Here is a 22517-nt window from a genome sequence, read left to right as displayed (position 1 = left end):
ACAGGGAGTAGTTAAGAAAAAGGTTTCTGCTGGCTGCGCCGGATGAATGAGCAGTGTGACGGAGATTCCAGCCCACATACACCTGTGCCCTTTGGAGTCGACAGAACTCATTATTATCAACCCAGGAGTAATTGCTGATAAGCCTGAGTGTGAATTTCACTGCAAATTGAGGGGTAGCAAGGCAGTGTTTAATAACCACAGGGATAATCTTAATTAATGACCTGATAGCTCTAATTAATTGCATCATATCCGGAGGCCCTCTTTGGAATTCTGGGAGGGAGTAACTAGCGCTTGGCAGCTCCGGGGTCTGGAAGGAAGCGGGTGCGAGGATCTCCTTTCCAGCACATTGCTGGGTGAGCTCTGGCAGGTTACTCACAGATCTGAGCCTCAGTTTCCTCATCAGGAAGATGGGGCTACATGGTGGGGCTGTTGCCAGTTCAGTGGGATGTTCTCACTCAGCCTAGTAAACGCTTCGTGCCTGCAGCTGCTAGGGTCGTATTTACTGAGGTCATTGACAGAGGCCAGGGGCACTGCCACCAGGGCCTGGAGGGCTCTCTGCCATATGAGACGGGGGGTGGGAGCTGTCACACTTCTGGGTTTCCCCCTGGAGTCATCCCAGGAATCTCTTGCCTTCTGGAAAACACCTGGGCAAACTCCTGAACCTGATAAGAACAGAGAAGCAGGCAGCCAGTGAGGTCGGGACAGTTGGGTAACGGGATGGTGTGTGGGAGCTTCTGGTGGGAGAAACAGAGAAGTGGGAGGGGACACGGATTGAAGGGAGGTTCCTGTGGGGCCTGGGGTAAGGCCCCACCCCCTGCAGGCCTCAGTTTCCCCAGCTGTATTGTGAGAGATTGGGTCAGGTTGATGGGAGCAGGGCCAGTGGGGAGGCCGAAGCCCTTCTGCCACGGGTGGTTGGGGGCTCCCCTCTTCCCTGTCCCGCGTCCTCCGGGGGCGCCCGCCCAGGCAGGGGCGCGGCGGCGGCGGCCGGCCACCAGGGGTTAAGCGGTGACTTCAGCAGCGGCGGGCCGGGCGAGCGGGGGCGGTGCTGTGTCTCCGGGCTCCGGGGCTGGACCAGGCCGCTGCGAGGCGGGCGCACTCCCGGCGGGGCCGCGACCTCGCGGGCGGCGCGCGGCGCGCTGCGCGGCCATTGGTTCGGTGGTGGCGGTGGCGGTGGCGGCGGCGGCGGCGGCGGCGGCGGGCCGGGCCGTGGGGCACGGGTTGGGCCGGCCCGGCCCTGGGCCCCCGCGGCGGCCGGGCGGGTGAGGCGCGGAGCCGGCCACCGGCGCCTTTGTGAGCAGCACGGACAACAAAGACGCGGCTAGGCGGCCGGAGCGGGTGAGTGCGGCCCGCGGGAGGGGGCCGGGTGGGGGGCCAGGGGCGCCAGCGGCCCGGGCTCTGCGAGGGGGTGTGCGGCTCCATGTGACTCCAGGGGGCGGGTAGGGGGCCATCTCTGTGTCAGGGTCGCGGGGAGTACAGCGGCGCCTTTGCCCGGATCGTCCGGCCGCTCTGCGTCTGTCTGATTCTGCGGGATCTTTGTGTGTCCCGCTTCTCGCAGGGTGAGTCTGGCATCTTCTCCCTGTGTCCCTGGGTGTGTCTGCGAGTGTGTATCTCTGTGCCTCTGCGTGTGAGAGTCCAAGCCTTGATGGTCCCTGTGCCCCTGGTGTGCATGTTTCCAGGAGCTGGCGACTTCGCTCTCTGTCTGTGTGTCCCGGCAGCCTGAGTATTGCAGGCGTGTCTCTGCTGTCTGTGTGGGGGTGTCTCCTTGTGTCATTTGGTTGTGAGTGTACCTCTGGAGTGCGAATGTGTGAGCCCCTCCCCCACAGGAGTCTGTGTCTCTTAGGTGTCCTGTCTCTCTGCATGACTTCTGTTCCTCGTGCTTCAGTGTGTGTGTGTGACTCTGTGCCTCACTTCCCTGTCAGTTGATGGGACCTTCAGGTTCTGCTGTCTCTGTGGCTCACCTACCCTGCACTGACCTTGGGGGTCTCTGGGATTGCGTGAAGTCAGGGAATGCTCCTGGCGCCTCCGTGCTGGGCGAGCCTCTCCAGCCTGGACGCCTGCCCAGAGATGGAACAGGGGGGGCTTCACGGTGGGGCTGGTGGGAGGGAAGGGTGCCTTGCTTGGCGGGAAGGCCATGCCTGCCGAACTGGGTCAGGCCTGGACACTCCTTGAGGCAGGAAGTGTATCAGGGTGGGCCCCACTGAGAATGAAGACCAGTGCCTGGCGTCCAGGGAGAGGGGAGCTCAGGCCTGAGGTAGGAGAATATAGGGAGAGTTTCTCCACCCTTTCCCAGGGTCAGGGGCATGGGGCAGGGGGCAGGAATCTTCTTTCAGCCTGGAGAGCCCAGGAGCCTGAGGACCCCAGCTTAGGCCACAGCAGGGGGGTGCTGTTGGGTGGGTGGCACTTCTCCCTACTTTGGAGCTGAGACCTTGGTTTGCCTCAAAGTCCTTGGTCTTCCTGAGGGACTCAATCAAGGGAAGCCCCGCCCTGTCTGCCCACGCACCATCTGCTGCTCGGATGCTGGGGAGAGGAGACAGGTTGTGCATGCTCATTAAGACACCCAGCCCTTCCCCACAGACCTGTCAGCATGGCCATCCGCTGCAGCATCCATCTGTCAATCCAGCCATCCGTTCATCCACCCAGCACTGTAGCCCAGTGTCCAGTGCTCCGACATACAGACTAAGAAGGAGGGCCCAGTCTGGAAATCTCTAGCTTCCCCATGACTGTGAGTGGGGGCTGTCCTGCCCCTTCCTCAGGCTCCAGGGTAACACTCAGAACCCTCCTCATGGCTGGTGAGGCCTAAGGTTGTGCCCGGGTCCGATTCTCACCCTTCTCCCTCGGGCGGGCCTTCCTGAGGTCTCTGCCCCTTCTCTCCCACCAAAGACTCATCACCCTTGCTGTTCACTCCAAAAGCTGGTCCCACCCTTCACCTCTTTACTTCTCACCCGGGCCTCTTCCTCTCTGCCAGCCGAGCAGGCTCACGATCGGATCCGTATTCAGGATGCCTTTCCAGCCTTCACTGCAGTGGGGGTGGCTTGTTTATACCCTCAGGGGACTGTAAGCCTTTGAGAGTGGGGACCAGTTTTGGACCCTACTCAATACATAGTTGCTGATTAAGTGGATGTCCAGTCATCAATTTTTTCTAAAGTCTACTCTTTCAAGTTTTAACTTCTGGGGGTGGGGTGGGTATAGCTGGTGGGCTCCTTGGGGCCCAGGTACCAGGTTAGCGTATGAGGAAAGCCTATTGTTAATTAGATAAGTAGTAAGTGAATTAACAGATATGTATAGTATCTACTTAAGTACCAGTGCTGGGCTAGCTGCCCCACGTATGGGGAAGGAGCAGAGTGGAAAGCATATCATCTTCTTACATAAGTTTAGGAAAGATGAAGTGGCTGGTGTGTATACATAATAGTAGTAACTTGGTTCATACCCATTTTACAGATGAGGAAAATGAGCCACAGCCTTAAGTGACCGCCCGAGGTCGTGGTTAGTCAGTGAAGGCCCCCGGCCTGGGTCTCCCTGCCCACCCAGTCCTCGTTTTTGGTGAAAGCTTGTCTTCCCTGATTTTGTATCTGTGAGTGGGCCACGGCCCTTGCCCTCAAGGGGTCTGAAGTTCAGGGAGGAGAATTGTGCATTAGCAGCAAAGATGCCCAAGGCTCTCTGTCGGCCCCACCGTGCCCTCTGGGCCACAGCTCAGCTCCTTCAGGTCACGTGTCCCTGGAGAGTCCCTTGGTCTCTCTCCACCTCACTGGAGGACCGCAGAGCCACCTTCCTCTGGGGACCTGGTCTGATAGAGCTCCCGGGAGTGGCTGTCCTCCTGCTGGGGCCAGCTTGTGCCACAGCATGAGGGCTGATCACTCAATTTCAGGAAATTTGTGAGCTGGCTGTTAAACACAGCCTTTACAAAATAAAATTGTGCCCTGGCTGGTGTAGCTCAGTGGATTGAGCGCAGGCCTGTAAACCACATGATCCCGGTTCAATTCCCAGTCAGGGCACATGCCTGGGTTGCAGGCCAGGTCCCCAGTAGAGGACACATGAGAGGCAACCACACATTGATGTTTCTTTCTTACTCTTTCTCCTTCCCTTCCCCCCCCTCTAAAAACAAATAAATAAAATATTTTAAAAATAAATAAAATCGTAAGTTTTATGTTAGTTTACAATTAAATAAATTATACTAGAAGCAAGGGTAATAAATACTCAAAATGCAGTCCTTCCTAGTTATTTCACTATTACCTATGTGCTGGTGGTTATTTGTATCTTTTGTGTGTGTCTATATATGTATATTATATATGAGGGAAGGCCTCCCAGAAATGGAATTAACTTCTGAAGGGCAGGCCCTTGTAGTACAGGTTCCCCCACTAGGTGAGTGTTCTAGGAACCCTTCTGTGTCAGTGTACCAGCTGGTGTTGTTGTGAGAGGCTGCGTTTGGCTTCAGTGAGGTTTTTAAGACCCTTTCAACACATTTGCTCATTTCATGGGGGTGATTGATGGGCGCCCCTGCCCATTGTGCAGTGAGCGTTCAGCAGATTTTGATAAAAAACGGCATCACCCCATGCCCCACCTTCCTTAGTCACCTCGTCTTGCCCTGAGCCACTCTTTTAGTTTCCCGGATGAAAAAAGTCCTCAAAGGGAAACGTTTTGCCGATGTAGAGGAGGCGAAACAGAAAGTGGCAGAAGCGCTGAAAGGCATCAGAATTGACCACGTCACAACCTGCTTCGAGCAGTGGGAAAGACGTCCTGATGGGTTTGTGTTCCACCAAGCGGATGCTATGGAGGGTAGCTGAAGTTTCAACATGGAAGGATCAGTACACAATTTTTTATAAGTAAATTCCAGGTTTTTGGGGGCCCTCTTCTGTGCCGCGGAACCAGCTTTCTGTCAACGACAGACAGACCACACCCACGGTGGCGGTCCCAAGAGATGAGAACGGAACTGTAGGAGATGGGAGGGCTCGTGGTTTGGGGGGGTTCTTTCCTCTCTGATGGGGGCGTGTCTGTGGGCCTGGGCAGGAGACCCCCTCACCTCTCTTTTGAGGGCGCAGCCACAGGGCCACAGCCCAGGCTGCCACGTGCTGACCCGCCTGGCACAGGGGAGCCCTTCCCCTGACACGGGGTGTGTAGGTGCGGAGGGCGCTCTGGGCACCCAGCCCTGGCCAGTGTCCTCAGAAACCATGGCTGTAAGTCCCCTGCTGGGGACCTGAGACCCTGTACAAGGAAACATGTCCCGGGTGCCACTGCCATTTTGGTAAAAGCTTCCTGTGGCCAAGTGGGGCCAGCCTGTCTCTGCACTTAGACATGTTTAGGTTGTAATGGTGTAATGTCTAGATATATTTTATTTCTTCCATCAGTTCAACACTGGAGAGAGCCTTTTATGCCAGACAGGGTTGATGGAGCCATAACCAAACTCCAAAGTCGAACCAGCGAGTCCTCAGCTCACCGGGTTAAATCCCCTTTTTTCTGAACATACCACCAAGTTCCTTGACCTGCCCACTGCTCCGACAGGCAGCCGCCACATCACAGGACCACGGCGGTCCCCTGTGCTCCTCTCCTTCCGTCTTAGTGTCCTGTTCCCTCGGACCCTCATGCTGCCCCTCACTCCCTCCTGACGGCCACCAATGCGGTCTCTTCGTCCTACCAGCCAGCCTCTCCTCGGTGTCCCCAGTCAGTCCAGCCCGCCTCCCCGTTCAGGGAGCAGCTTCGAGGTTCTGCCTCCAACCCTGTCGGAAGGAAGCGGGGGGTGAGCTTGTGGGGCAGCGTTACAGAGTCTCCAGTGGTGTCAGTGATGCCTGGGGCTTCACACTCACCCACCACTCACCCACGGACTCCCCAGAGCAGCCTCCAGGCCTGCAGGCTCCATTCACTGTAAGTGCCCTGTATGGGCGCTCCATTTAAAAAACCGTCTGTACTGTATTTTACTGTACCTCTCCTATGTTTAGGTATGTTTGGATACACAAATACCATTGTTACAATTGCCTGCAGTAGTCAGCGCAGTAGCAGTAACGTGTCGTACAGGCTTGTAGCCTGGGAGCCGCGGGTGCACTGCACGGCCAGGTGTGCAGGGGGCCGTACCACTCGGGTTTGTGCGAGGGCCTCTGTGGTGTTCGCACAGGGACGCGGTAGCCTCACGATGCCCTTCCCGGAACGTGCCCCCCATCGTTAAACAACACATGACCGTATAATTGTGGCTACTACACATTTCCTCCCAACTGTGTGTTTGGTGGCGTTGCCTCGGTAGCTTGAAATTGGCCTTAGTGAGAGTATTTACACCACAGAAATTGTCAAGCACTGCAAACCAGCCCCCTCTCTGCAGCCCCGCCCCCAGCCAGTTGTTAAACATTTACCAGCTCATCATGGGGGTCCAGCAGGGAGCTACTCAGGCACAGCCCCCACCCCCAGAGCTCGAGTTCTGGCATGACACCACCCAGGGCTGGTCTAGGGTCCTCGCAGGTGCAGAGCAAGAGGGGCAGCTGCTGGGCTGGGCCTGCTGTGGGGTGGGGGCTGTAAGTTGCCCTCACACGACCTCTCCCTTTGGAATCTGGGTTATTGGATTGCCATGCACCACGAAGGGGAAATGGGATGAGGATGAGGTCCAGTTAATTGAGAGCCTGCTTTGCCGCTGATTGAATAACCACACTCGGGGGACCAGGGGCATCTGGGCAGCAAAGTGGCAGTGGTGTCCGAGGACTGACTGCGGGCAAGTCAGATCGCTCAGGGCTGGTGGAGGTGTGATGTCCGGGGTCCCGGTGGCAGGTGTTGTCTGGAGGAGGCTTAGGCCGCAGTGGGTGTGACCTGTCCGTAGAGGATCAGGGACAGCGTAGGAGAGTAGAGCTGGACTGTGGAGTGGACAACTAAGAGCCATAGTTCTTGTCCCACGTGTGAGCTCTGTTTGGGGGATGGACGTGTGTGCAGGTATGAACAGGGGAGGTGTGAGAGCAGGAGGATGGGGTGGGGGGAGGGGAAGGGTCTGGATCCAGGGAGCAGCATGTGCAAAGGCTCAGAGGCACGAGCTGTTGGGGAGTTCAGCCTGGCCTAGGGGTCAGGGCAGGTGCTGAGCCTTCCTCAAGTCAGAGGGTGCGGCATCCTCTGGGTGCCAGCAGAGGAGTCTCACCACGCCAGCCAGGGCTGGGAGCTTCTTTCTTTAAAGCTGACTCATGTTCACTTTATGCCTGGACATGCCAGACAGTTTTCAAGCGTCAATCATTTCGTCCCCATACCGATCCTGCAGGTAGGCACTCTGACCCCATCTTACAGATGAGGAAACTGAGTCCTAGGTTGAGTGACTCCTTCAGGGTCACTATGTTTGTATGTGGTAGGTTTCAAAGTAGGTAGTGAATCTTTCAAAATTCCTGTTTTCCTTCCCTTTATTCCATTTTTCCCTTTGAGGAGGGGAGGGAGAGAAGATTCACCACTGGTCTGTAATGTCAACCCCCTTTGCCATTCTTTGTTTGACATTGACCTGTGTGTTTTCATTGCCCTGGGGTTTAGGGTCAAGGCCTAGAATAGAACCCTGGTGCCCAAACGGGCCCCTGGGCCTGCTCTCAGGAAAGCGCTAATAATAATGCTTATATTTATGGAAGGGCTGTGCTAATGGCTCTTACTTAGGGAGCAGGCACGTGGGTGGGTGCAGGGCCCACGGGAGCTTGGTCAGTCCTCAGCCACCCCGACAGGTGGGTTGTGTCATCATCTCCGGTTTGCTCCTGTGAGGTGGAGGCCCAGCTCAGTCACCTTGCTTGTCCAGGTCACGCACTTCCGAGGGGTGGAGGCAGCATGGGTTAACCTTGTTCTGTTTGCCCCAGAGTCCCAGCCCCCAGCCCTGCCTCCTAGGGCAGTGCCACCCTTTCCAGGACCTGGCCTGGCTGTGCCTTTGATGTCCCCTGGCAGCAGTGGCCACGTGGGGTGGGAAGCAGGGAAGGACAGTTGATCATTTGGCCAGAAGCACAGGTTGGGCCCCCTGTGGTTAGAGCCAGGCGCCCAGGGGTTCATCTGCCCACCCGCCTATCTGTCGAGAGGGTGGTCTTGGCGCAGGTCTCACCACTGCCTTCTTTTTGGGGGCACTGGAAGTTCAGGCAGTGTGGAGGTTTGGGGGGCCCCTGCCCATATTGGTAGGCAAGGCAGCATTTGTGGCTCTGGACCCCTCCTTTTGGAGAACCTGGCCTCTGGGCCGCTACAGAAATCCCCCATCCAGTCTAGCGGCTGCCCCGATGGGCATGCGCCCTGCCTCCGGTCCCTGAGCTCTGAGCTCTCAGGGGGGAGCCGCCCTCGTTACCCGCCCCTTCCATTGTTTGAAGTGGACGGACTTGGAGAGAGCTTTAAAAATGCGGGCTTGTTATTCAATTTCTGCAGAAAAACAATGGTTTAAATTAAGTACAGGAACGACAATCTCTGAAATGGAAGAGAAATATCCCTGGATCAAGCCGTGACCCCAAACCTCTGATTTCCTTTTACAAATAAAGATTTATTGTTCTTTAAATTATGTATGCGCTGCACGGCCTTTGAAGAAAACTTGGAAAATCCAGAGAGCAGAAAATGAAGATTGCTCTGTATACCACCACACTTTCAATATTGAGGTGCATGTCATTCATTGATTTGGTGATGGATTTGCCCATTTGGCAAGTGTCTGTTTAGGGGCCACAAGGGGCCAGGCCTGTGTTGGGCTTCTGGGGCGGTGGGGGGGGGGTAGATGGGTCCCTGCTCCTTCCTGGGCCTTTTTCTATGCGGAACCTTGGACAACTCACTTGGCCCTCTGTAACTCAGTTTCCTCCTCTGTCAAATGGGGATAGTACCAGCAGCCGGGGAGGGTGTTGTGTGGGTTTGGCGAGGAAGTGCCAGGGGGCCGCTCTGGGAGATGCCTGGCCCCTGGAAGGGCACAGTGTCATCACCTGCGTGATGTTGGTGAGCTGGCCAAATGGCCGTGGCCCTGCCTTGTGCTGGGATGCGTCTTATGTGATGGTGGGGATGGGGGACAAAAACCGAACGGATCACTCAGGATTGTAAAATACCTGCATGTCATTGATGACAGAATTGCCACCTACAGGAAAGTTTTGTAAGAGTTTATTTGAGCCAAAATTTTGAGGACTGAGGCTCCCAACGGACTGAGAACGTGCTCGGGAGAATGGCTCAGTAGCTCTTTCTGTGTGCTGGGGGTCAAAGGCAAGAAGTAGCGAAGGTCAGAAGGAATCCACGGGTGGTAGATTGGGGGGGCGGAAGAAGGCGAGGCGGGGCAACCTCTAGGACTGGATGAAGAGGGAAGTGGAGAAACAGATTAAAGCACCATCGCCTTTATGCCGGTGGGTGCAGGAGAGCGGACATTTGACATCTGCAGCGCACGCAGGCGGTGTGCCGGCCACGAGATGACAAGGAGGAGTCTGGTGGTCTTGTGCTCTGGTGCCTCGGCTGTGCCCCCAGGGCCTGGAAAGGAAACCACTTTGCCATCCCATGGGCACGTTATTCTAGATGCGTAAGAACCATGGACAGTGTTCGCTCCAGGTAAAGGTTGACCTCTTGCTGAGGAGGCTGTAGGCCTGGGAACTGACCTCCTGCTTTGTACCCCCCTGTTAGGGATTTCTGACCAGACCGCCTCGTGTGGTTACTTCCCTTTGCTGAGTGGGCCAGCCCCGCCATGTGGCCCCCAAGCTTGTCGGGTCTACTGTGTTGGCTCTTTGCATTCACATTGTCACACAGTAAGTCCTGTGAAGGAAACAGCCTGATGGGATGTGCCGGGAATAACTGGGGGCCTCTGGGCTGAGATTCAATCTCGGGCGTGGATAGCACGGAGATGGGGCAGGCGTACTGCCCAGAGGTCAGGTTGAGGAGGAGGAGCAGCCACGGGAGGGCTGTGAAACCGGGGTGCTGGGCAGCCCACACGGGGTTCTGCTTCAGAAAAGAGCTAGTGGTCAGCAGGGCTGCAGGCCCGTGACAGCCCGAGTCAGCGGAGACGGAGAAGGTGTGGGCCCCACGGAGGCCGTCTGGGCCACTCGGTAAGGATGGCTTTGGAGGAGTGCCGGGGCTCCGGTTCGAAGTGGGAGAGGGTTACAGGGATGGGCGGCGAGGAAGGAGCAAGAAGACAGTGTGTGTGGACTGCTGCTGAGACTCTGGGCTGGGAAGGGGGTTGAGAAAAGATGTCTCAGCTGGAGCGGAGGTGGGGGGACCTAGGAGAATGGTTCGTGCTGGTGGCCAAGACTGTTCCAAAGGGACAGCTATGGGAGTTGGGTGTGGAGTCAGAGGGGAGAGGAGGAAGTGCCCAGCGCAATGGGGGTGGGGTGGGGTGGGGTGGGGGGGTTAGGGGAGCAACAAACGGTGCTTCTTAGGACGTGGGAGAAGTTGGGGTAGATTTAGAGTACATGTGAGGGGAGGTTGGGGCCTGTCCCATTGGATAGATTTCCAGGTCCCCCAAGTGACAGAAACAGGTGCTTCATAGCCCTCCTTTCTGGAGAGGAGGGAATGGGCTCGGTGGGGTTAGCTGTGAGTCTGAGGTGGCGTGGTGGGGCCCCGGTCTCCAGGGCACTGGGCTGCTGGGGTGCGGGGCTGGTGCTGGTGGACGTGATGGGCGCCTGAGCCAGGTGGGAGCTCGGTGTTGGGAGAACTCGGTTCCCTGCAGCAGAAGCCACCCCAGCCGGGCTAGGTCAGACGGCCACTTTCCTTCCTTGAGGTGAAGTGCAAGGAAATGACCTTCATGTGCCAGGCACGACGCCGAGCACTCCGGGGGGACTCGCTCACTGCACCTCACTACAAGGTGTAGGTGCTGCTGCTGTCCTCACCCTACAGAGGGGAGAGGCCACTAGGCCAGCATTCTGGCTACAGAAGGGGGGTGTGGGTCCCCACCCAGCTGTCCAGCTACTCCTCCCACAACATTCCTGGTTGGCAGGGAGGAAACCGAAGCTCGCGGGGTAATTTTTGCAGGGTAATTTGTTTTTGTTTATCTGTCCTTGCATTCCTCTCTTCCCAACACACATTTATCCGGCACAGATTTCTTTATGGAGCTGGTGCCAGGTGAGGAGCTAGAGATGGGTAAAAGGTGCTTCCCCTCTTTCTGCGGGGGGAGGCAGACAGTTAGCCAGGTAAAGCGCCTGACCCAGGCATAGAGGGGGGAAGAGAAGCTCCCTGGGGGAGTACACGTCTGAGCAAAGCAGCCTAGAGGCAGTCTGTTCAGGGAGAGGGGAGCATTGCAAAGGCTGCGGGCAAGGAGTCCTGCCAGGACCGAGCCGTGGGGGATGCTGCTGAATGGCTCTGAACTTCTCATTAGGAGCTTTTTATCTTGGGGACCGAAGGAAGCCCATTAAGTGTTTGCAGATAAGGAGGAGCAAGATCAGAAGGTTTAGTCCATGGGGGAGACAGGCTTGGAAGGGACAGGAAACCTCAGGGAGACCTTTAGAGGCTCTGATTCCTAGATCATTCTGCAAACGCTGCTCCTTCCTTAGTTTTCCTAAACTCTGCTCATTTCTCTTTTCTAAAAAGGTGCCTGAGACTCAGAGAGGTTAAGCAGCTTGCTTGAGGTCACACAGCATAACGGGGCATCCAGGCCTGGACAGGTCCCCTGAGTGAAGCGGCCAAAGTCTCAAGGGCGGAAGCAGGTGGTGAGTAACCCCGGGGAGGGGCTCGCTGGAGGCTCCAGGTGACCGTCCCGCCGTCCTCGGTCTTCTTGTGGTTTCGGCTGCTGCCCAGGCTGCCGCTGGGAAGTGGGAGTGGGCCCTCCCTGGGGTTGTGGGAGCATTTTCCTGGGCCTCCTTGGCTGCCTCCCCAGTGAGTGATTAGAAAACTTCCTGGGGCTGGGCCAGGATTTGATCCTGGACCTGCTTCATGTGACGCCAGTGAGGGAGGCCGTCTTCCTTGGGCTCCGCGGCTGCGTTTTGCAGATGCCAGGCAGAGGCCTCATTTTCAGGGCCAGGAGAGAGGGACAGCCGTTCCCAGAGACCTGTCCCTGAGGAGCTCCTTCACTTTGGGCAGCTCTCTTGCTCTTTGCAGTCTCGGTTGTCCCCTCTGTGAAGTATGGCTGATAGGAAATATGATCCCAAAGGACTGAAAAATAACTGTGTTTACGGAGCGCCTAGAGTGTACCGCATAGCATGCATTATCTTCTTTGAATTCTTTGTGGTGATCTTGTGAGGTATACATGGTTATTATCCTCATTTAACAGACATAGCAGCTGAGGAACAGAGAGGGTGAGTAATTTGCCTGAAGTCACACAGCTAATCAATGGCAGAACTGGAAACCTGATCTACCTGACTCGGGAGACTGTTCTGGAAACCTTTGTTCCATTGAGCCTGTCCTTGGCAAATTACCTGATAGAATCTTGCGGGGCCCCAGCATTCAGCCCTCCCCACTTGGGGACATGTGATTTAGCCCCACCCCTTCAGTGTTATCACAAGCCTTGGAACTCCAAAGGGCCTAAAGCCCCTTGATTGTCATCTCGGAGCCACTTGGGGCAGACGGGGGACGAGCGCTCGGCATCCCAGACCCCTGGCCTCTGCTCTTTCCACTCCCCAGGGCCTTGGGAAGAGTGACGGATTGCGAACCATGCGTCTGTATTCCAGTGAGGATGGTGAAGGGACAGTGATGGCAGGGATGGCAAAGGGACAGTGGCTGGAGTGCAGGCCTCAGCTGCTTACAGGAAGGGGACTCGGGACACGGAGAGGCTGTGACTGGTCGGGAGAGAAATAGAAGCTGAGGATGGGACAATGGAGTCGGAGACTCACTTAGTGCTGGAAGGGCCCCCTAGGACCATCTAATTTTGATCCCAAAGTCCTAATTTTGTGTGTGGAGACACCTTCATCTGGAGAAGGGTGGTGACTGGCCCCAGGTCACAAGTCTTCTGTTCCTGGTTCTGCTGCCAGTCCGGGCACAGAAGGACACTCGGGAAGCTGGATCCCCAGCCTCACCTCTCGGCCACTCTCCCTGCCATCAGAACAGAAGAGCAACAGTAAAAATGAGTGGGAGGAATCATCCCGCTGAGTACTGAGCACACTGGCCCCCAGGACAGACTCCAGGCATGCTGTCTCGCTCAAGTCCCGCCACCCCCACTTCCTGGTGCAGGACTGTGGGCACACGACCCCTCTTAGTCTCCCACTGTCTTCATCTGTGTCGTGACTTACCGTATTTTGCCGTGGATAACATGCACCCACGTTTGTGTGTGCATTCTAGATTATTATACCCGTGGTACATAATCATTATACCCATGTGTAATGTGCATCCTTATTTTTCCCTCAAAATTTGGGCAAAAAGTGCACATTAGACGCAGCAACATACAGAGTAAGCAGACTCTGAGGTTGCAGGACTTTGCAGTGCCTTGAACCTGCCCAGCATCGTTAATCTCCAGGAGGGAGAGCTCTGCCCTGATTCGCCCAGAGTCTTTCACCTCTGAACACCTTTTTCTCAGCGAGCACCTGCTAAGCGTGTTTCGGAACACAAGTGTCCTCCAAAGAGGTGGATTGCGAAGCATGGGTGCTGTGATTCCTCCGGACTGTTTAGACTCCTATTACATTTAGACACTGGACTGATTGTGGAGTTTTCTTTTTTGTTTTTTAATTTAATATTTTTATTTATTTATTTTTAGAGAGAGGGGAAGGGAGGGAGAGATGGAGAGAAACATCAACGTGTGGTTGTCTCTTGCTCGCCCCCTACTAGGGACCTGGCCTGCAACCCAGGCTGCTGTGTGCTGTGACTGGGAATCGAACCAGCGAGCCTTTGGTTTGCAGGCCAGCACTCGGTCCACTGAGCCACACCAGCCAGGGCTGATTGTGGAGTTTTGGGGGGACGTTCTCTACTGAGCTGTGGCAGTCAGACCCCCTCCCCACCCTGTCCCTGGGGTCCACAGAACCATAACTGCCCAGACTCGATAAACACTCCATCCTTCGATGCCCACTCTTCCCTGGACTCTGAGTCGCCTTATCGCTGTCTGTGGTGGAGCCAGCCGGGGTCTTCCGTGATTAGAGCCACTGTGACCTTCTGGGGGCAGCAAGACTGGCTGAGACCTCCTGGGCTAACAGCAGCTGCCCTGCTGGGGGCTCTTCCCAGGGCCCCCAGCTCACCTGGGAGCAGGTTCAGAGAACGTGAGGTCGGGGAGACCCTCCCCTGCAGGTAACCTGGGCCCGCGGGGTGACCCTGGCTGTTGTGTGGGTGACGTAACATCCATCTGGCTTCGAGCGTGGCTCTGGCACTCACTCTTTCATGACTTTGGGCAGGACACAGGCCCCTCTGGGCCCCGGTTTTCTCATCTGTAAGATGAGAGGCTGGGGCTCATGACTTGTTGGTTCCCTTCGAGGCCCAGGTTCCAAAGAGTGGGCACATTTGCTGCATTTTGGCCTCTCGCCTCAGTTGCTGGGTTTCCTGGAGTCCCATCAGGAACTTTTCTCTCTCATCAGGAGGTGAGGTGTGCAGACGGTGCCGGACACGGCAGGAGCTCTGAGCACTCCGGGGAACCCACGGGGCCGTCATTCGTGTCCACTCGTGTGCCAGGGCGGCCCAGCCTGTCTGTTAAGGATGCAGATTCTGGGAGCCTCTCCAACCCCCCAAGAGACTCTAAGTGTGTAGGCTGGGGTGGGACCTTCAAATCTGCCTTTTAAAAAAGGCTTCCTCTCGCCCTGGCTGGAGTGGCTCAGTGGATTGAGCGCGGGCCTGCGAACCACACTATCGCGGTTTGATTCCCAGTCAGGGCACATGCCTGGGTTGCAGGCCAGTTCCCAGCAGGGGACTCACGAGAGGCAACCATACATTGATATTTCTCTCCTTCCCTTCCCCTCTAAATATAAATAAATAAAATCTTTAAAAAAAAAAGGCTTCCTCTCACTCTGGCGCTTCTGAGGTCAATAGGTCAAGGACCACACTATAAAAAATGCTGTTAGACTCTCCTTTAAGCCAGAAGTTCCCAGAAAAGTGGTGACTGGACAGAGTTGGTGACGGCTCTGTAAGAGCCTGCTCTGAGACGCCTTCATCCGTGGTCATGGCCTCCAGTAGCTGCGGACTGCTCCTCCCCACAAGCTAGCGTTTCCCAAACCAGGCCAATTATTGGACTTGCCAGGAAGCTTTTGAACAAAACACGCACTTAAGTTTCACCCTTAGAGGCTCTGAACCAGCAGGTCTCGGCCAGGACCTAGAAATCTCTGTGTTTAAAAAGCTCCCTGGGTCTTTTGTCCATTTGTCTGTCGCTCACTTAATGTGTGTTCATTGAGGCCTCCCATGGCTAAGCCCAGGGAAAGGTGCCGAGGACCTAATCGTTAGGCCAGATGTGGACTTGGATATCACGTCACCTACTCTGCAGCCTGGCGAAGGACACAGATGGTGATTACGTAGGGATTCTCGGCCAAGGTGGGGAAACGTGTCTAGAAACGTGGTTGGGGCTGACTGGATACCTGGGGCGAAGCTGGGATTCCTAGGTAGTTGGGCTCCAGGAAACTCCAGATTGAAGTAGAGCCCTAAGCCCGGTGGCCTCTGGTCATTACGTGTGGGATCCTATTGTTTGTTCATTTATTTAGTCATTCTTGTATCCACCCATTCACCCACCCATACCATCTATTCACCCACCCATCCACCCACCCATCCGTCCATCTATTCATTCACCCATCCACTCACCCACCCACCCAGCATTCCATCGTGTCTTGAGTCTGTACCATGTGCTGAGGACTGCACTGGGTACCAGAGAGACAGAAATGAGAGGCATTGTCCCTATCCTCAAGGAACTCACAGTCTAGTGGAGGGGGTCAGAGAACAAAGCAAGCAATTCCAGGCCAGAGCATTGGGTGCCCAGAGGGGCGGGTGGTGGCTCTCCTGGTAGGCAGCACAGTTTCCAAGCCACACTGAGGAGCTTCTGGCTCTGCGGGGCCCTGGACAGGGCGCAGGCAGGGAATGACACCGTCACCCAGGCTCCCTCAGCCTGGGGGGAGAATGGGGAGGGCAGACAAAGGGGGCCTTCCCAGCCCTCACCTTCCTTGGCTTCCTGGGCCTTTAGTTCTTTGCTTGTGGGGACCAGAGCCATTGCGCTCATGAAACATGGCCTGCCCGTGGCCCCTTCCCAGGGACAGGTCTGTTTTGCAACTCAGGAGCTCTGCCTGTGTGTGTTGGGGGAAGGGGACAGCGTCATGTGGGGGTGGAGTCCATGCAGTGGTGGCCCCTGCAGTCAGGCTGCCTGGTTCTGATTCTCGCTCTGCCTCTGGTCGCCTGCGTGTCCTGGGACAGGTGTCTCAGTTGCCGTGTTTCATTTTGGTTTCTCAGCTCGTCAGGTAGTAGCAGCCTCTCCCTCACCCGCATCTTGGGCGGATGAAGGCAGTTGTCGTGTGTAAAGCTCACAGAGCCGTGCCTGGTCCTCGGCGAACACCCGATAAACAGCGGCTGAAACGTGGAGCTTTGGAGGCCTGGTGTTTGTCAGCCGTGGAGCCGGGAGACCCGGTTTGAGTCCCCCCTGTGCCTCCAGCTGATGAGAGGCCTTGGCTGGTTCCTCCTCTGTGAAAAGGAGGTTGATGCCCAGACAGTTGCAGGGAGGGGTTCTGGTGGTTCCTTCTCTGTGTTGGGCTCCTGACTGAGGTCAGAAAACGTGGGTCTGAACAGCGAGAGCGAAATCTCTGTTTGGTGAGGGTGGTGTGGCCGCCACCTCCACTGCCCACAGACACGGGGCCTCTGTCTTATGTCTGTGGGACCTCAGCCCTCCCCCTCCCGGGTTCTCAGTGGGTTTGGGGACCATATGGAAATGGGTCATCAGGTGACGGGGGCTCCCGGAATCCAGAGCAAGTGCTGCGAGGTGGAGGGTGACACTTCGTCTGTGGGGACACGGGCAAGGGACTGTCCTCTCCTGGCCAGCCTGGGTCTGGGTGGCCTGGAGAGACCAGCGTTTCGACACCTGTCCCAGTTTCAGTAGCCTTTCCACCTCATGCCCCTGCCTGGTTTGAATTCTCAAGGCTGAGTGAGTCAGGCGTACCTGATGTCCCAGAAGATGTGGGTCATCAGCAGGTAAAGATGAACTCGGAAAGTCTAGCTCAGAACGTGAACCTGTTTGGGCTGGCTCTCTGGGGCACTGCCAGGCCCCAAGCCCCTGCCCGGCCGATGGCCAGGATAAGCAGGCTCCCTCCAGGGGGAAACGGGGTGCCTGCCTCTGTTGTGCCGGGCGATGGCATTTATGCACTGCCACTGTCCTGTGGTCTGGGGCTGCTGTATCTGTTTTTTAGAAGAGGAGGAGGCTGAGACTTAGAGAGGGCGGGAGGCCTGTTCAGCTTTACACAGCTAATGGGGCGCTCCTGGGGTTGGAGCTGGGAAGGTCTCCCTGCAAAGCCCCTGCTTTTCCCCCGGGACCCCCAGGGCTATCCTTGCTGTTGATTGGGCCACCCCAGGATGCTCCACATGTCACAGGTCCTGGGATTTGCTTTCTGGCTCCTTTGCTTTCCTGGTCTTCGATTCTTCTTTTGCAAAGTGGATATAAGCTGCTTTGGGGTCCTCGGCAGGCAGGGCCGGGCACAGGACACCCGAGCGCAGTGAGGCGGGAACATGGGGAGCTGGACCCATTTGTGATGTGCTAGGCTCTCCTGGGGCCTGAGCCGGGGTTGGGGAGTAACCACTGGCCAGCCAAATAAGCCTCTGCTTGGAGACCATGTGCAAGGTACCGTGGGGACACCTGGGGCCCAGCCACAGTTCTGTCCTCTGGGAGCTGACACAGTAGTAGCAGGAATGAGAGCACATGTTTGGGGACTTCAGGATCTGGGTTTGAGTCCAGGTCTTATTAGCTGCGTGAGCTGGGGCAGGCGCCTTTGGGTCCGCCCGAGTGGCTCCCTCCACGAGAGGAGTCCTTACCCCTGGGTCACAGGGTCAGTGTGGGGTGAAGTGGTGCGGTGCTGACAAAGCCCCTGGTATGTAGCAGGTACTCAGTCAGGGGACTTCCCTTCTCGGGCTCTCAGATGACAGTCTTCCAGGGCCGAACGGGACCAGCAGCAGCCTGGGGTGACACCACAGGCAGCTGGGGATGGGGCGCAAGGGGGTGTCAGCTCCATACCTGGTTGGGGGGGCGATAATGGGATGTGGACTCAGTTTGGCTAGGGGAGAGAGGGAGATGTTGGCTTTCACTTGGTCTTGCCCACCCCCCCATCCCTCCCTGCCCCTGCCAACCCCCCAAGCCCTGTAGGTAATGGCAAACTCAATAAGGCCATGGTCATTTTCATAGGCAGGGAACATCAGAACCTGGGAGAGGAAGTGACTTGCTCAATGTTGGTAGGAATTGGTGGCAGAGCAAGGCTGACCCCTAACCTGAGGCCAACCAGACCTTGACCCTGCATCTCCAGATGCCTGGGGTGGATCCCTGAGGTTGCCTGGAGCAGCTGTGAACAGAATATTCTTTTTTAAAAATATATTTTATTGATTATACCATTACAGTTGTTCTATTTCCCCCCTTCATTCCCCTCCACCTGCACACTCCCTCCCCCACCATTCTCCCCCCCTTAGTTTATAACCACATGTCTCAAGTTCTTTGGATTCTATATTTCCCCCACTATTCTCGCCCTCCCCCCTATCTATTTTCTACCTACCATCTATGCTATTTTCTGTGCCTTCTCCCCCCTTCTCCCCCTCCCATCCCCCTGTTTCTAACCCTCCATGTGTTCTTCATTTCTATGGTTCCACTCCTGATCTAGCTGTCCTCTTGGTTTGCTTTTGTTTTAGGTGTGGTTGTTAATAACTGTGTGTTTGCTGTCCTTTCACTGTTCATATTTTTCATCTTCTTTTTCTTATATAAGTCCCTTTAGCATTTCATATAATAAGGGCTTGGTGATGATGAACTCCTTGAACTTGACCTTATCTGAGAAGCACTTTATCTGTCCTTCCATTCTAAATGAAAGTTTTGCTGGATAAAGCAATCTTGGCTGTAGGTCTTTGGATTTCATGACTTGGAATACTTCTTTCCAGCCCCTTCTTGCCTGTAAGGTCTCTTTTGAGAAATCCGCTGACAGTCTGATGGGTACTCCTTTGTAGGTGACTGTCCCCTTATCCCTTGCTGCTTCTAGGATTCTCTCCTTCATTTTGGTCTTGGCTAATGTAATTATGATGTGCCTTGGTGTGTTCCTTCTTGGGTCCAACTTCTTTGGCACTCTCTGAGCTTCCTGGATTTCCTGGAAGTCTATTTCCTTTGCCAGACTGGGGAAGTTCTCCTTTATTATTTGTTAAAATAAGTTTTCCACTCGTGGCTGTTTCTTTCCCCCTTCTGGTACCCCTATAATCTGGATGTTGGAACGTTTAAGGATGTCCTGGAGATTCCTAAGCCTCTCCTCATTTGTTTGAATTCTCATTTCTTCATTCCTTTCTGGTGGGATGTTTTGTTCTTCCTTCTGGTCCATTCCATTGATTTGAGTCCCATTTTCCTTTCCATCACTATTGGTTTCCTGTGCATCTCCCTTCATTTCAATTAGTTTAGCCTTCATATGTTTCTCTAATTTGTGACTATAATCTACCAGTTCTGTGAGCATCCTGATAAATAGTGTCTTGAATTGTGCTTCTGAGAGGCTGGCAATTTCTCGGTCGCTTAGAGTTATTGGCTCTGGGACTTTGAGTTCTTCTTGCACCATCTTTTGGGCTGTTCGTGCCTGTTCCATAGCAGGATCAGAGCCCTAAAGTGTTCAGTAGAACAGGGCAACTAAGTTGCTGGGTTGTGATGCTGTATGTGGGGGCGGGGTCAAAGAGGGACTATGGCATCCTGTCTGCCCCCTGCCGCCGCGGCCCTCGGCCCTCACCGGTGCCGCAGTTGCTGCCGTCACCGGGCCCACGCATTTCGTCCCACTGCATGCGAGTGTGCCACCGCCGTCAGCCCTCGCCCCCTGGGGCCTGCGTGGTCCGTCTCACTGTGCGCGAATGTGCGATCGCGGTCAGTCTGCCCCGCACCCCAACTGATTCCGGGCTGCCTGTGCACCTGGGTCCAGGGACCTGTCCTGCCCAACCCTGCTCACTGCTGGCTCTGCCCCTCTTACAGTCCCCGTTGAACTGTTAGATGTAGTCAGACTTCCGTATAATTCAATTTTCTGTCCTTTGGTTGTGTCTTTGTTTCTCCAAACCTTTGTTGTATTCAAACTTGGTTGTGGGAGAAGGCACAGTGTTTCCACCTATGTCTCCATCTTGGTGGAAGTCTCAGAACTTGAACAGAATATTCTAAGGCACATGACTCACAGGCTGGTCTGTCCTCCACCAGAGAGCCCTTTTGTTTTTCAACTTTTAGTCCCTGTGAGGTCTCATGTGGCGCTCACTTCTCCTTCCTTGGGCCCTAGGTGGGGCTGGTGCCTTTTGCCCCAGAAGCTTGTCCCAGGAGAGCCTGGACTGTGGTGCTCACACGTGGGAAGGTCTGAGAGAGGCCGCCGGGCGGAGGCACTGGAGTTGTGTAGACCTGGTCTGTAGCTCGGCTGGCCCAGTCTAGCTGTGTGACCCTGGGCAAGTCACTTTACCTCTCTGATTCTCAGTTTTCTTATGTCAATCCAACCAGCATTTATGGAAGGCCTGTTAGATGCCAGGTAGGGAGCTAGGCATTTTGGGAAGACTCAGCCACTGTTCTCTGGGGGCCTTGAGATTGAGCAGGGAGTCAGGTGGGAACCTGGATCTCCACCTTGAAGTGCCGAGAACCTGTGAAACACCGTGAGGAACACCTCGCAGGGCTCCTGGTTTTAGCAGAAACGCAGACATGATAGCATTAGTTTCGTTCCCAGCCCTTGAGAGCAGTCTGTGGGATTTCCTATGAGTTACTGTCACTTGGATGTCACTTGTGGAGGGACACAAGTCCCCCTGGGGGTGGGGAGTGATGTTGATTTCCGTGGGTATTGGTGATGCGAGTTAGTGTCCCTGGTTGTGGGCTGAGGCCACCACATTCTCATGTGTGCCCTGGCCTTTGTAGAGAGGAAATGCAGCCGTGGGCACAGAGTGGGCACCCAAGAGGCGTTTGTCGAACTAATAAGAGGGACTGTGGCAGCCTGGCTTGGGGTCCCAGTGGGAATGCAACTGACTTGGGAAGGAGGGGCAGCTGATAGGTGTCCTGTGCCTCGTTCTGAGAAACTCCAGGTGAAACGTGGAGTAGGTTTAGATCTTTCTCATGAGCTGTTTGCCAGAGGAGGAATTAAAACCAGAGAGTACAATGTGGGACAGAGACCTGGGTGAGGTGGAGCCTCTGTACCAGGCCGGGCCGAGGCTCAGCCAGTCTGCTGGGGCAGGGAGCCGTTACCAATTGTTCACTGATGCATCCCAAACACGCGGAGCGGTACTTGGCGCATGGGGGTGCTTAATCCATATGGGTTGAGTGAATGAGTGAGTGTATTACTTACTTGGGTTTCAGGAGAGTCATCACACCCAGTCTGCAGATGAATAAACTGAGGCCTAGGGAGGTCAAGCCACATGTCTGTTTGGTTTTGGAGCTGGGATTTGGAGCCAGGGCTGCCTGACTTCAAAGCTCAAGCTCGGACGCACCCACCCGCTAGGACCGAGGAGCTCTCGCTCTGGCAGACAGGTTGGATTTCAGCCTCACAAGCATACCTCTCTTCCGAGAGTGACTGTTGTCGGATGTGGGAACAGACAGGCTTTGGGATTCAGAAACAATGGCGGGGTCAGTGCTGAGGAATGCAGATGATACCCCAACCATTAGCTCCTGCTTGGATCGGGGGGAGTGCCCTGTTAAGGGGCCGGGTGAGGAGGGGATTGATGCTGCTTGCAGTCAAGGGGGCCCTTTTGGGCGTGGCCGGGCACCACCATCATCCTCAGCCACAGAGGGGGAGGGCCCTGGCTCAGGGTTGGCACAGCGGGGCCTGGACCTCAGGCTGTGCCTGCCCAGATACCTTCTCCAAGGTGGTGGCTGGATGGGCCTGGGTGAGTCCCGGTTCACGTACCTGTCCCAATCCCCCAGCTGGCTCCAGACCAGAATGCCCTGTGGGACTTACTGAGTTTACCTTTGGCTGCCTCTGGAGCCCAGGGCTGGGGCCTGGATGGAGGGTGCTGCTGTCAAGGCTGCGTTTGAGGCAGTGTAGCTAGAACTGCCCCTGGGTAGCACAGCGCCCGGCGAGTACGTTGCTAGAGCCCCATGCTCTCTTTCTGATTTGCCTCCCCACGGGGGTCCTGACCTGCCAGCTCCCCCTGAGTGGGGTCCTTGTGGTCCCAGTGGCTCACCAGAGCAGTTCCCAGACAGCCCAGCTGACTGGTGATGGGCTGGTGGCTCACTGAAAACCCAGGTCCTCCTGGGGTTTAGCCCTGCAGCCAGATGGCTCGGGTTTAAATCCCAGCTCTCCCTCTGTTGCCTTTGTGACCTTGAGCAGTTTTCTTAAACTCTCTGTTTCCTAATCCGTAAAGCGGGATGACAATAATTCTTCTCTCACAAGGCTGATGTGAAGGTAATTATAGGAGGAAAGGCTTGGGGTAGCTCTGGGCATTTAGAGCCAATTAGCCAGCGTTAGCTGTGGTGATGCTGACTTTGGCACTCAGTCCTTGGTGGTGCTGGGCACCCTAAGGAGCTGCTGCCTTTTTGTGTGCGCAGTGCCTGAGCTCTGGGCTCCACCCACTCCATACTGTTTGTCACGGGGGAGGAGTACCTGGGC

The 22517-nt window shown here is 55.7% G+C and overlaps 1 protein-coding gene across 7 annotated transcripts in view; it reads left to right on the top strand.

Moving 5' to 3' along the window:
* ARHGEF10L (Rho guanine nucleotide exchange factor 10 like) overlaps positions 1 to 22517 on the top strand; it is a 157103-nt gene that overhangs the window by 15195 nt on the left and 119391 nt on the right. For 3 of the 7 annotated variants that reach the window (XM_037045080.1, XM_037045079.1, XM_037045072.1), the window contains exons 1-2: positions 1221 to 1335; positions 11449 to 11567. The exons of 1 other annotated variant lie outside the window; for it this stretch is intronic. The gene's annotated coding sequence lies outside the window, so the exon portion shown is untranslated. Of the gene's footprint in view, positions 1 to 1220; positions 1336 to 11448; positions 11568 to 22517 lie in introns of those variants that run through there. 3 more of the 7 variants (XM_037045081.1, XM_037045073.1, XM_037045077.1) reach the window with 2 other exon arrangements.

This window comes from Sturnira hondurensis, unplaced genomic scaffold (assembly GCF_014824575.4).
Source record: "Sturnira hondurensis isolate 20B ecotype Veracruz unplaced genomic scaffold, ASM1482457v3 Scaffold0004257, whole genome shotgun sequence".
In the NCBI taxonomy this organism is placed as follows: domain Eukaryota; kingdom Metazoa; phylum Chordata; class Mammalia; order Chiroptera; family Phyllostomidae; genus Sturnira; species Sturnira hondurensis.
This window is presented reverse-complemented; position numbering and strand designations above follow the sequence as displayed.